The sequence below is a fragment of the Cryptomeria japonica genome, chromosome 4 (genome assembly GCF_030272615.1).
Source record: "Cryptomeria japonica chromosome 4, Sugi_1.0, whole genome shotgun sequence".
Taxonomy (NCBI): domain Eukaryota; kingdom Viridiplantae; phylum Streptophyta; class Pinopsida; order Cupressales; family Cupressaceae; genus Cryptomeria; species Cryptomeria japonica.
This window is the reverse complement of record NC_081408.1, coordinates 383,895,272-383,910,073: the sequence shown is the minus strand read 5'-3', so window position 1 is coordinate 383,910,073 and position 14,802 is coordinate 383,895,272. Positions and strand designations below refer to the sequence as shown.

Below are 14,802 nucleotides of genomic sequence, written 5' to 3'. Positions count from 1 at the left end.
TCTGCTCTGTCCCCGGAAGATCTCCACGCCAAGGTGACCCTCTATCCAATCCTACTAGCCTACGAGGATCTTTGATAGGCTAATCACAAGCTAGAGTGATGTCTCTAGCTAGAGGGGGACATCACCATACAATTATGATGAGGAAGCCCCTTTAACAAAATATAGTGAAATCACCCTAGGAGTTGACAGTAGTGGCTACCTATTAAACTAGCTTAGCACAAATAGTCAGAAGAAGAGTTGAGTGTTTGTGTGCAAATTGCAAATAAACATTAAGGACCTTGAGAGATGTTGGTGTTGGAAATAAGCCACACCAGGACCGACGATGGACTGGTCCAAGAGGGGCCAGTAGCTCAGTGGTAGAGCACTCCAGTAGCGTATGGAAAAGCCACACCAGGACCGACGATGGATTGGTCCAAGAGGGGCCAATAGCTCAGTGGTAGAGCACTCCAGCAGCGTATGGAAGGTCCTAGGTTCGAGTCCTAGCTGGTCCATGTCTCAACATGGTATCAGAGCCAGGTCCAGGATAGGAGCCCCAAGCACACGAGAGGTGTGGCTTAAGGAGGGGTGTTGGTGTTGGAAATAAGCCACACCAGGACCGACGATGGACTGGTCCAAGAGGGGCCAGTAGCTCAGTGGTAGAGCACTCCAGCAGTATATGGAAGGTCCTAGGTTCGAGTCCTAGCTGGTCCACGTCTCAACAAGAGATCTGTGTATGGTGTTTTTATGGTTAATTGAGACTTGAAGTGAGGGAAAAAGAAGAAAGAAAAAACATGAAGCTAATTGTGCTGACACATAACTCCCGGAAGAAAAGGACAGTGGCAGAAAGGAGTTTAATAGCTTTCTGTAAATGTGGCTCAGATGATGTTCATCTTCCAATGCAATATATTCTATTAGATCAATCAGACGAAGACATATTTCTGCTACCATATCAAAATAAAAAAGTATCTCTATTAGTAAAATCAATGCCAAATGGATTACAAATTGACATTGGCACATATGATGGGTTATTAATTTCAAGAATCAGACCAAAATGTCTATAATGCCATTGTAGGTTTCTCAATGCAAGTCTTGGTAAAATAGAGCTACAATTATAATAACCTAAATTGTTGTTCATTACAGGTCCAATGTTAGAAATAAAAATTATGTTAGGAACTTAGGGGTCTACCAGCCATAGTTCAGGTTTGATTCTAATGGTTGCGTGCAGGTTGTGCCTCTACAAGGACACATAATCTTGGGGCTTCCAATGTTCCTAAGCAATAAAAGCCGTATTTACAAAATGAAAAAAAATCCTTTTGGAATTGCTAATAGGAATATAAATTTAGCTTATATGCTAAATAAGCACACTACTTGGGTAGCAAGCAACCCAAGTTAATGGCTAAATATGATTAAACTCTCCAAATACATCAACATTCTTGGCTATGGTGGTTTAATAGTAAATTTTATTTACAAGATTTCAGTTGCTAAGGGTGGCTTCTATGAAGGTGGCTTGTACTCCTAGTTTTTGTGTGTAGGTGAATAATAGAATTTTAACCACAATAAATTGGGTGGATAACACGGGAAATGTAAAGGACTGCCCTGTTTTGCTTTGGAGGATTTTTTTCAGTCTAATATGTCACTGCTGTTAAGTTGAACCTCATGCGTTTTGTGTCATAATAGTTCACAAATATACATTTTTCGTTCCAACATTTATATATATCGACGAGTTCATACAATTTAGTTCTAAGGCATTGCAACGCAAACTAGCTTTGAATTATTTATGATTCATACCTCTAGAATTTTTAGATCCAAACACAGGGTTCATTACAGAACATTCAAACAACACAACTCTAATAAATGAGTCAATATTCCAAACACAAATGACAACTCAAAACTTGTTATATGTTTGATGTTGAAGAGCCAAAACCCAGTCGCTAGCTGTGCCCTGTGTTGCTGTTAATGACCCACGACCCACCCACACTCTACACGTCCCAGCTAGAGTGCTGAACAACTCGTTGTGCACAAGTTGGGCGCTGTATACTCCTTGTCGTACTCCAAACGACTGGCTACAAACTTTGCGAACACGTCTAGGGGGTCACACAACTGGAGTTTGGGCTATTGCGGCTTGATGCTGAGAGTAGCAACAACTATTAAGGTTCACTATGTGTTCCTTTGTGAAGGCCATACCAATGCTGAGTGGTGATGAGACTTAATAAACTATTTGCATTAATAAACTTCAACGTTGAAAATTGGAGAGTTTACCTGTCACAACTCTGCGATTTATTCCTAGTTGAGTATTCGTAGTCAAACTGTAAATATCGATGAAATTGAGGGTAGACATCCCCAAAAGCTTGAGACAATTCTAGTAATATTCCCAGAATACACAAATTCCAAGATACACAATTTCCAAGATGTCTCCAATAGCTTCTCAAGCTCACATTTATAACTCAGTTTGGGCACAATTACCAATGCACCACTAATGTGGGATTAAACATGTGTATAATAAAATAACATTAACTCTTTTGTCTCCACATTAAAGGGAACTTTTAATATTTTCTTTTCCAACATTAGTCCCAGCATTAAATTTAAACATTTAAGTTCAATATCTAAATTTAACATAAATAAATAACTTTTAGCCTTATTGCCCAAACAAGTAGCTCATTAAAATTAGCCATCCAAATGAAGAATAAAGATCACCAGAATACTGACATTTCAAAAATACATCAATTATACCAAGTCACTGAGCCACTGTTGACTTACTATATTTGGAAACCCTGCCAAAACACCTTCGATTGGCTTGAAACTGGAATTGCCTAGGCCAAATCTCTCACTGATTCCTGTAAAGTCTTGGTTAGCCCTGGGGACCAAGGCAAAATGGGCTAACGACAAACCACCACATGACTGGCTAAAAGGGGGACATTACAATCCGCCCCTCTTGAAATTGCTTGTCCTCAAGCAATCTCAACTCTGGATGCTACAAAACATATTCACCCTCCCAAGTACCATCCTCTACCGGCAAGTTCTTCCATTTTACCAAATACTCCCTAATGACCCGCCTTCGTAAAGTACGCTCCCTAGTATCAAGAATGGCCTCATGAACCAAAATAAGTTTTCCCTCATCATCTAGATGAGGTAACTTGCTGAAGGTGCCACATTATGTCCCAATGCCTTTTTGAGGTGAGACACATGAAACATGTTATGTACCTTACTGTCTGCCGAGAACTCTAGCTCGTAAGCCACCTCACCTACCCTTCTGATAACTCTGAAAGGCCCATAGTAGTGTGGCTTTAGTTTCTCTACACCACTCCTCTTGAGAGTGGACTGCCGGTAAGGCTGCAGCATAAGATAAACCATGTTACCAACCTCAAAAGGTCTCTCTATCCTGCGTTGATCTGCATACCGTTTCTGTTGATTTTGAGCTTTCTGTATGTTCTCTTTCAAGGATCTCATAATATCCCGACTTTCCTATACAAGATCCTTAGCCTTTGGTACCCGACTATCTCCAAATAGTAAATCTAGAAAACTCGGTGCCTCATAACCATAGAGGGCTATAAACAGTGACATTTGAATATACATATGATAAGTGGTGTTGTAATAGTATTCTCCTAGGTACAACCACTTTACCCATGCCTTTTGTTGCCCTGAAATATAATTGTGAAGGTATCCTTCCACCCACTTGTTCACAATCTCCGTCTATCCATCTGTTTGCGGGTGATAACTAGTGCTTGGGGTAAGCTTTGTCCCACACAACCCGAAGAGCTCTTGCCAAAAATTGCTCATGAACTTGCTGTCTTTGTCACTAACAATGCTCCGTGGCAACCCGTGCAATTTGAATACCTCTCAGAAAAATAACTTAGCTGTCTGAACCGTTGTATAGGTGGACGAAATAACGAAGAAGTGTGCAAACTTCATCAACCGATCCACCACAACATAAATGGAATCCCTGCCTTGGACCTTAGGTAGGCCTATGATTAAGCCCATTGACACACTGTCCCACTTCCTCTCAGAAATGGGTAGGGGTTGCAATAATCCTCATGGGAAAGAGTGCTTATGTTTATTTTGTTGACACATAGGGCACTCCCTCACATACCGTAATACCTTTATCTTGAGCCCTTTCAATGTAAAACGCTCTCTCACTTGCCTGTAAGTTTTAAAGTATCTTGAATGTCCTGCCATAGGTGAGTCATGGAAGACTCTCAATATCTTCTGCTTCATAGCAGACCCTGGCACCAAAAAGATCCCCTCTTTATAAATGATCAAATCATTCACCACCATGTACCTGTTATCCTGGATGGTGCCATCAATAATACCAACCGCCCACTTGCCTTTAACATAGTTTGCAAAAATCATCTCTCTCCAATCATCTGCCAACACTCCCAAAGCACACAAGTGAGGTCTTGTGGATAAGGCTTTAGCAACTATATTTTTCTTGCCTTTGACAAAAACTATGTTAAAGTCATAGGCCTGCAACTTGCTGACCCACTTCTGCTACCTATCATTCAAGTCCTTTTGCCCAAGGAAATGCTTCAAACTATTATGATCCGTCTTGATTGTGAACTTGCTACCCACCAAGTATTGCCTGACTTTAGCCAAGGCATGAATTATCACCAACATCTCCTTGTCATATTTTGTAGCTCCTCTCAATCCCTCTCAACTTCCTGCTCTCAAATGCCATGGGGTGCCTGTCCTACATCAACACCGCACCTATGCCTTCACTAGAGGCATCACAATGCAACTCAAAAGGTCTACTGGAATCAAGAATAGCCAAGACTGAGCAAGTGCTCATCAACTCCTTAAACCAGTCAAAACACTGCTGAGCTCTACCTGACCACTCAAATGCATCCTTCTGAGTCAAATCTGTAAGGGGAGCAACAGTCTGGGAAAAACCCCTCACAAAGCAGTGGTAGAATCAACACAACCCGATAAATCCCTTAAGTTGTGAAATATTCGTGGATGGCGGCCAATCTATGATAGCTCGGATTTTTTCTTGATCCACATGGACTCCCTCAACACTAATAATGTGACCCAGATATAGCAACTTAGTCATCCCAAATGCACACTTAGACATCTTATCATACATGGACTCTCGCTCAAGAATGCTCAACACAATATCATGTTTCAAATGCTCCTCCCAAGTCTTATTGTAAATAAGTATGTCATAAAAAAATATCAGTACAAATCTCCTCAATTGATCTCTGAATATCCTGTTCATACAAGACTGGAAGGTAGTTGGTGCATTAGTCAAGCCAAAGGGCATAACTAAGAATTTGAAGTGTCCAAAATGACACCTGGAAGTTGTCTTCTCCACATCATCTTCCCTGACCCAAATCTGATGGTAGTCAGATCTCAAATCAATCCTAGAGAAATAACAAGCTCCATGCAATTCGTTTATGAATTCATCAATGCGGGGGATTGGATATCCGTTCTTAATTGTTTTCTTATTCAACTCCTTGTAATCAATACACATCTTGAAATACCCATCCTTCTTTTTCACTAACACAACTGGAGAAGCAAATGGGCTCTTACTAGGCCTAATGTGCCCCATCTGAAGAAGTTCTTTGATAGCCTTCTCAATCTCATCTTTATATCTCTTTGGATGCCTGTAAGGAATGGTAATTACAGGTTTGGCCCCCTCTTTTAATTCTATCACATGTTCAATAGACCCGTCAAGAGGTCTGCTTGGTGGTATATCACCAAACACTTTGGAGTGTTTGGTCAACAATGACTGAACCTATGAAGGATACTCCTACTTCTGCTGTCCAGTTACTTTTGGCATCAACAAAATCTCAACAACCCATTGAACCTGATCATGATGTATTAGACGCTCCATCCTTCGAAGTGATACCACTCTAAGTCCCCCATTAGATAAGCCTTTGAGTACCACCTTTCTACCCTGATGCTCAAAATTCATCTCCACCTTTCTCCAAGTTAAATGTGAACTCCAATGAAGCCATCCAAGCCATGCCTAATATCACATCATAGTCCCCCATATCAACCACATAGAAATCATCCACCAACTCATAGTCACCTATCCCCATGTGCAAGTTAGTGATCTTTTGAGTGCAAACGAGTTTGTGTCTACAGGCCACCATGACTCTGAATCCCTCATGCTCCTCTATACGTAGACCCCGTTTCTCCACTACCTGAGCATCAATGAAATTATGTGTTGCTCCAGCATCAATCAATGATATCACACGCTGCCCCTATATCACACCGCGTACTTTGAAGGTGATTGCCTTTTGGGTACTTGTCAAACGTGCTAACACCCTGTCATCACTGGTATTCCCTCCAATTGCCGATCCACCATCATTGTCCCTAGAAGCTGATGAATTTTTTGAACTCTCAGAAGCTATATCCTTTGTTGAAAAGTATTCAATCTGCTTGGCCTTGGCCTTAAGAGGACACTTATGGGAAGGATCCCATGTCTCTCTGCAATGAAAACATAATTTTTCTCTCCTAAGCTCATTCAGTTGACCATTTTCCAAATTTGTAGCACCTTCACGTGGTTGTTGCATGTCTTTTTGAAGTGGTTTCTTATCTTTGTCTTTCCTATAATGGGAGTCCTTAGACCGAAATTTGTTTTTATAGGAAGATGGTACCAAATCTCTAGCCTTTTTAATAGCCTCTTGTAATGTCAAAGGATCATGACCCTTGACCCAATTTCGCAATGGATCTGAAAGACAATTCATGAATAATACAACTAGTCTCCTCTCTGAAATATAAGTGACTAACATTGCTAGTCCCTGAAATTCAACAATATACACATCAACTGACCCCAACTGTTGTGCCAACTCCTTAAAATGCAATTCCGGGTCCTTAGTATCAAACCTCTCAATCAGTTTCTCCGTGAACTCTGCATAGGTATCAATCTGAGCATTGCCCAAAGTCACCATCCCATGGTCCCACCATTCATGTGTGCTACCATCCAAATGCAATGCTGCATATTTGATGACATCTTTTTCTGGCATCAGGTTAAACTGAAAATATGTATCTAATTTTTGAATCCAAGCCCTTGTTGTATTTTTTACAATATCAGCAAAAAATGAGATTGTGAGTTGTCCTAATTTCTTTTTAAGATCATAATGTTGTTGCCTATTGCCCCTCATAGGTAAATGTCTCAACCTAACATCCATGTAATCTTTGCATGACATCTCAGCCTAAAAATCTAACCTAGGGTTCCTCCAATCATCTAAAATTTGATTCTGCATCTCCTATTGAGTGGGTCCATTATCGTTTTGATCATTTTGTCTTGGCGGAAATTGAGGCATAAGAGGCCTACTGCTTGCAGATCTTGCTCTATTCTGCTGTCTAGCAGCCCTATTATTTACTGAGCCATCACAATGTTGGCAAATGCACACTCCAATGAGAAATTGTAGGTGATTGTATGTTTTGTCATTGATGGCAACCTTGCAATCATATGATACCGGCACCGGCACCAACAGACAGACTCTACACTGGCACACAGGACACCGATAGTGAAAGGAAGGATATCGACACCTTGGTCGACTTCAATTTTGTTTAAAATGAATTTTGTAATTAATTGTAAAATCATTGTAAGCTGACATGGTGAGTTGTAATATGACTCATATATGTATGAGATCATTTTGTAATAGGAAATATGTGAAATAGGATGCGAGATAAGCATACCTAATATGCGAAATATTGGTTAAGGATTTATGTTGTAGCAGAGCTTAAACCAGTACTGAATTTGGCATAGCAGATGCTGATTTGAAGCAGTACAAGACATTGGATTAGTATAATCCATTTTTGTAATTCAGTGCGACTTCTTTTGTAATTGAGCAGTGAGCTCTAGGCACTTGGCCTTCCTGCATGTGCAGGCCCCTATTGTAAGAGTAATATTCCCTTATTGGTCAGTAAACGAATATTGTGGGTCACAAATCCCACCGAGGTTTTTCCCACACTGGGTTTCCTCGTTAAAATACTGTGTTATGGTGTGCTTCTCATGTGGTTATTGTTATTCTTGTTTACTGCATTATTTCTGGTTTACTGGTACACAGTTTTAATATGCTTTTCATGTTTCAAGTCAAGTAAATTTATAAACCGGTTAGATACTGATTCACCCCCCCTCTCAGTATCTTTGGGAATCCTAACAATTGGTATCAGAGCTTGTTCCTCTATTTTCAGAAGCCTAACAGCTTGAGGAAGATCTTGTCACCGGTAGAGATGGAAAACTTGAGAAAACAATTGGAAACAACTCTTACACACTATGATGCAGAAAAAGTGAAGAATATCAAACTTGAAGATGATCTAAAGGCTGCTCAGGATATTATTCAAGCACTTCAAGAGAATTTTACTATTGCAAGGAACAAGAGGAGAGAACTTTGTGAAAAGATGCAGAATGAGGAAAATGAAAAGGAAACTCTTAATGATTTGATAAACAAGCTAAGACAAGAAATCAGTACAACAAAGAATGAGATGCAGGATATGACTATGAGATTTTGCAAAGAAATTGAAGATAGAAAGAAGAATGAAGAAGACTTGGTTAGAAGACTAAATGATGTTGGAAATGAAAACACAAGACTCAGTCATGAAAATGATATGTTGAAGACAGATCTTATGCACACACAAAATGATAGAACTGAACTCATAAGACAAAAAGGAATCTTGGAGAGTGAACTGACTGCTGCAAATCAACACAATGAAAAATTCAAGAAAAGTTCAAAAGAACTTGGTGACATGCTGAAGAATCAGAAACCTAATGGTGATACAAATGGCCTTGGCTTTGAAGTTGGTGAAAGCTCTAGTACTGCAAACAATCATGATCATAGCAAACCGGTAAGACAACCTACTGCTTACAAATTTAATGGCAAATGCTTTAACTGTAACAAGTATGGTCATAAAGAAAATCAGTGTAGATCTAGAAATTATCAGAATACTAATACACCCACCGGTCAATGTTTTAAATGCAACAAAGTTGGTCATAATTCAGAGAATTGTAGAATGAATGTAAGATGTTATATTTGTGGAAGATTTGGACATTTATCTAATCAATGCAGAACACATACCGACATAGGATATGAGAAAGCTATTCAGAAGAATAATGTGACTTGTTATGCCTGTAACAAAATTGGACATATTGCAAAATTTTGTAGAAGTAAGGCATCACCGGCAAATAACAAAGGTCCTAGTTTGAAAGGTAAAGAAAAGGTTGAAGAGGTAAAACAAGAATTCTCAAAATAATGGATCAAAAAGTCAGATCTGAATGTTGATGGGAATACTCCTCCACCGATAGAACAGAGTAACACTCCACCGGCAGGAGACTCTTCATCTAATTGAAGAAAAATCCTTTGGGGGTTTAGCAACAAAATGAAAAACTTGCTATTATTCCCTTGGTTAATGGTGAGAAGTTGAAATTGCTTCTATACCGACAGATGACTTAAGTTGTGACTTAACCGACAAGCATTAAATGTGGTAGTTGGCAAAAATAACATTATAAAGCAAGTGTTTTGGCTCCTTTTTCATTCACCAAGCATTCAAATCCTCGAGAGCGCGAAAATTCCCGAGCGAAGGTATTCTAAGCGAAGAAGTGAAACAATCCATCATAGCATTCATCCCTAAGGCAAATTGAGGTATTTATAGCTATGGCATCTTCATCCACTCCTGAATTTATTGCAAACCCTACTGTTGTTGAGGTTATTAAGCGCCTTGGACTTGTTTTCAAACTGGTTCCCGAAATTGCAAAGAAAGATGATAGCATAGGTGCATTTTCTCAAATCCCTAAAGGAGTAGTATATGCTGAAGACCCTAGGATGTATATACATTGTCATATTGATAAATTAGGTGATGATGAGATTAAGAACATATTTAAAACTGTGATTCATGATGAATCCGAAAATGTCAAACCTGAACATAAGATAGTAGAAACCCTAGGTTTCACTGAAATTCTTAGTATCCCAAATTTTCCCAAGGATATCATAAGGATTGTGTTAAGCAGAGTACATGGTGAATTTTTCTGGTTATACTCTATTCATAAAATCACAAAAGAAGCAGTAAAAGCTGTAACAGGGTTACCCTCCATCGGTAACAGACCAGACAAAACAAAGAAGGTCTCAAATGACACAGTGATAAACCTAACTGGTGCAACATTTGATAAAAGATCTCTAAGGGTAAACGATGTGAAAGATATAAATGTCAGATTTATCAGTATGATCTTAGGTTACAAGGCTACACATGCAAATAGGTTAAATTCAGTTTCTAGCCTATGTATCAAGAGTGCCTATGATATGGTCAATGATAATGTAAGAATAGATATATGTGAATGGCTTAAAGATGAGCTGATAGACAATTTGGGAAAGATTAAAGGAGATAAAAAAGGAACATTCAGATTCAAAAACTTACTTGTTTGTCTAATGCTGTACATAACCAAACAAGTACCCGGTATTGGTGCTAGAGATTTTGGCTTTGACATACCGGCAGGAAAACAACTATCAAACTTGTTGAACAATATGAGAGAGAACAGGGAGAAAAACATAAATGAGCATTTTCAAGCATTGAAGGCTCGAATGAAGACTAGAGTAAGACTATCACAAGCTATTGTGGATAAGTATAAAAAAGAAATCTGTTTTGTGATCAAGAAAGATGAAATCTAGATGGAGGTAGTTATCCCTAGAACTATTTGGGTTACTGAAATGGGCTATGAAACAGATGACAACATCATAGAAACTTATGCAAAAGCCCTCCTTGAAGCTCCAAAGAAACCGGAAGAGAAAGTGTTTGGTAGTGTTGAAACAATAGAAAGTACTATTCAATCTAGGAAAAGGGTTAAGAAAGTTGAAGCAACTGTAAGAAAAGGAACCCAACAGGCAAAGACAATCAAGGAAGATGTTTTGAGACAAACTGGTATAAGTGAAAGTGAGTTGGAAGCACCTCAACCGGAAACTCATCTTTCACCGGTTGGAACTTCTTCTGAGAGTGATATACCTACTGTATTTAAAAGGGTTGAAAGGAAAAGAAAACCCTCACTGGTATCTTCTCCTACACCAAAAAGGACAAGACAAAAGCAAATAGGCAATAAGGCCTCCGGTGAAGAAAATGACTCCTAAGAAGAAGAAGGTGAAACAAACTATTGATCCTCTAGACAAACTTCTTAGCGAAATTACAGAGGATGGTAAGCTGAAGAACATCAATAAAATGTACAATACACTATCAGCTGATGATAAGGAAAGCATAGAAAACAGTGTAATTCTACACTTAGATATATACAAGAAATTTTTGATGCAAATTGTTGATGAAATTCCAAATGACTTGTATAGGAGATTAGAAGCTAGAAGATTAGCCATTGTTGAACTGGATAAAAAGATTAATATTGAAAAATTACTGGCAGTGCATCTAGTTAACTCACCTGATGAAATAGACAAATTAATCAGTGAGGCTAACCGAACAATATTTTCTACTGCTCACCGACATGTAGCACTAATGGCTGGCAAAGTAACTAAAGTATTTGAGGAAACAACAAATGGATGGGATATATTTTTTGTGGAAAAAGAAAAAGAGGAAGAATTACTTAGGCCAAAAACTATCAAAGTATATCAAAAGGACATAGATAAGGGGAAAGGTAAGGTAGGTGGACCACCAATCCTGAAAAATAACTGACAATGTGCCCCCACCTCTTTCAGATACTCCATCGGTAGACACTACTGAAAATCAACCGGCCACTGAGAGTATGGAGACTCCGGTAGAAGATACAAACCCTGAATCAAAAAAATTGTATATAGTAAATGTAGACACTCAGGAAGTTAATGTTGTGGTTGACAGAGAAACCACCGAGGATAAGGAAAAAAATGTGACTACTGAGTCACCGGCTGCAGAGGTTGAGATGAACATAGAAAAACCAGCACAGACAGAGCAACCGACAGAGGATACCACTAAGAAACCAGTAGAAACAACAGATAAACCATCTGAAGAACCGGCTAAAGAAAGTTCAGAGGTATAAACTGAAATTACATCTGAGAAACCGACAGTTAAAAGCTCAGAGAAACCCTCTAAGACACAGATAGAGAAACCAAAACCGGTACAAGTTGAAGCACAGGTTCAGACAGACACAGTGCCACCGACCCAAATTGAAAAGCATAAACCTTTGTTTGTAGAAATGCAAACACAAACAGACCTACCAGAGGTCGAATCAAGCAAGGTAATAACCGCAACTGGTAGCATGGCTATTATAAAGACTGTTGGACAAACATCTAGTACAACTATGACAAAATTCAGACCTACTAATGTAACAAAGGTCTTGTTAGATTCAATAAAGAAGATCACGGAATGCAATGCACAATCCTATAAGGCTATTGATGATACAATACCAATTCTTAAATTGATAGCACCAAAGTGCAGTGTTGAGAATAAAGATTCTTTAGGTCAACTAGACACATTGTCTAAGTTCATTACCGACAACCTACTAACTATTGATCAAATAAATGAGAATACATTTAAGGAGAGAATAATAAAAGAAAAAGAGAAATTATTTGAGGATATTGTAAAGGAGAACAAGGAAGAAATGGACACCTTTTACCAGAACTTGGAGAAATAATCTATGACTTCAAGAAACTGTACATGGATACTTGTAAAATGAATGTCTTAACAGAGGATCTTCACAAGGAGATCATCAAAGCACAAGATAAGATAAATAATATTGCTGACAATCTGATTGGAACATCAAATTCATTTTTGGAGTTAGAAAAGAAGATTGCAGAACAGGAAGAGAAAATCAAGAAGTTAGAAAATGACAAACAGGGAATAAAGGATAAGACAAAGGACTTGAAATGCAGACTTAGTCTAAGACTTGAATACCTTACTTCTTTGAGAAAAGAAATATCTAAAGCTTTGGTTCCCAAACTGAAGACACCGGAAGAGAAAATGCACATACTCACCGATACAGTGCAGAGAACACAAGAGGCAATAAAAGATAGCAAAACTTTCAACAATGGTATAAACTTAGTTTTGACAGATATCTTCCAGATTGTAACCCACTGGTTACAAGAATCCAGGCAGAACTCCACTTACCGCGGATGACAACCTTTGTCGTTGATGTCAAAGGGGGAGTAGTGGGATGAGAAAAATGGTCAGAAGGAAGGGACTTCATTTGCTCAGGGGGAGCATACAGTTTTGAGAAATTTTTTTTTGGCAGACTATTTTTGGATATCATTTTGGACACTTTTAATTTTTCTCATGAGTGTTGCCATCAATGCCAAAGGGGGAGATTGTTGGCAAATGCACACTCCAATGAGAAATTGTAGGTGATTGTAGGTTTTGTCATTGATGGAAACCTTGCAATCATATGATACCGACACTGGCACCGACAGACAGACTCTACATCGATACACAGGACACCGACAGTGAAAGGAAGGATACCGACACCTTGGCCGACTTCAATTTTGTTTAAAATGAATTTTGTAATTAATTGTAAAATCATTGTAAGCCGATATAACGAGTTGTAATATGACTCATAGATATATGAGATCATTTTGTAATAGGAAATATGTGAAATAGGATGCGAGATAAGCAGACCTAATATGCGAAATATTGGTTAAGGATTTATGTTGTAGTAGAGCTTAAACTGGTACTGAATCTAGCATAGAAGATGCTGATCTGAAGCAGTACAAGACATTTGATTAGTATAATCCATTTTTGTAAGTCAGTGTGACTTCTTTTGTAATTGAGTAGTGAGCTCTAGGCACTTGGCCTTCCTGCATGTGCAAGCCCCTATTGTAAGAGTAATATTCCCTTATTGGCCAGTAAGCGAATATTGTGGGTCACAAATCCCACCAAGGTTTTTTCCACATCGGGTTTCCTCATTAAAATACTGTGTTATGGTGTGCTTCTCATGTGGTTACTGTTATTCTTGTTTACAACATTATTTCTGGTTTACCGATACACAGTTTTAATATGTTTTTCATGTTTCATGTCAAGTAAATTTATAAACCGGTTAGATATTGATTCACCCCCCCTCTCAGTATCTTTGGGAATCCTAACACACCATTGCCATTGTTACCACCATTCCATTTTCCACCCGGGTTAATATTCCCTTGATTTTGGTTGTTCACATTGTTCATAAATGTTAAATGTTGTGTCATAAGAGCTGCCGTCCGCTGTAATGATATCTGAAGCTCTTGCTGTCCTCTAGCCAAATCATTAAACACGTCCCTGGTACTTGGTTATGCCCTTTCATCCCCTCCATCACTCATATTTTCAGTAAAAAATGAATCTCCTATTTGCTCAGCTTCGGGTTGATCGTTGGGGTAAATGATAGGGAAAAATGGATCACCCTCTTGCCCAACTCCGTGTTGGTTGTTGAGGTTAGTGTTTGACCCATTTCTCCTTAAATAATATTGATGATGCATTCATTTCAAACCCTTAGGTTGGCATAATTTTTTGCTTTGATACCATTATAAAGGACTGCCCTGTTCTGCTTTGGAGGATTTTTTTTCAGTCTAACACATCACTGCTGTTAAGTTGAACTTGGTGCGTTTTGTGTCATAACAGTTCGCAAACATACATTTTCATTCCAATATTTATATATATCAACGAGTTCATACAATTTAATTCTAAGACATTGCAACCCAAACTAGCTTTGAATTATTTATGCTTCATACCTCTAGAATTTTTTGATTCAAACACAGGGGTCATTACAAAATATTCAAACAACACAACTCCAAAATATGATTCAATATTCCAAACACAAATGACAACTCAAAACTTGTTATATCTTTGACGTTGAAGAGCCAAAACCTAGTCGCTAGCTGTGCCCTGTGTTTCTGTTTTTGTTAATGACCCATGACCCACCCACACTTTACATGTCCTGTCCAAAGT

General features: G+C 38.6%; 1 non-coding gene across 1 annotated transcript; it reads left to right on the top strand.

Annotated features, from left to right (window-relative positions):
- Positions 1-618: 618 nt before the first annotated feature.
- TRNAT-AGU (transfer RNA threonine (anticodon AGU)) lies at positions 619-690 on the top strand. The gene has a single exon. It is a non-coding gene; the product is annotated as a tRNA-Thr (tRNA).
- Positions 691-14,802: the final 14,112 nt, after the last annotated feature.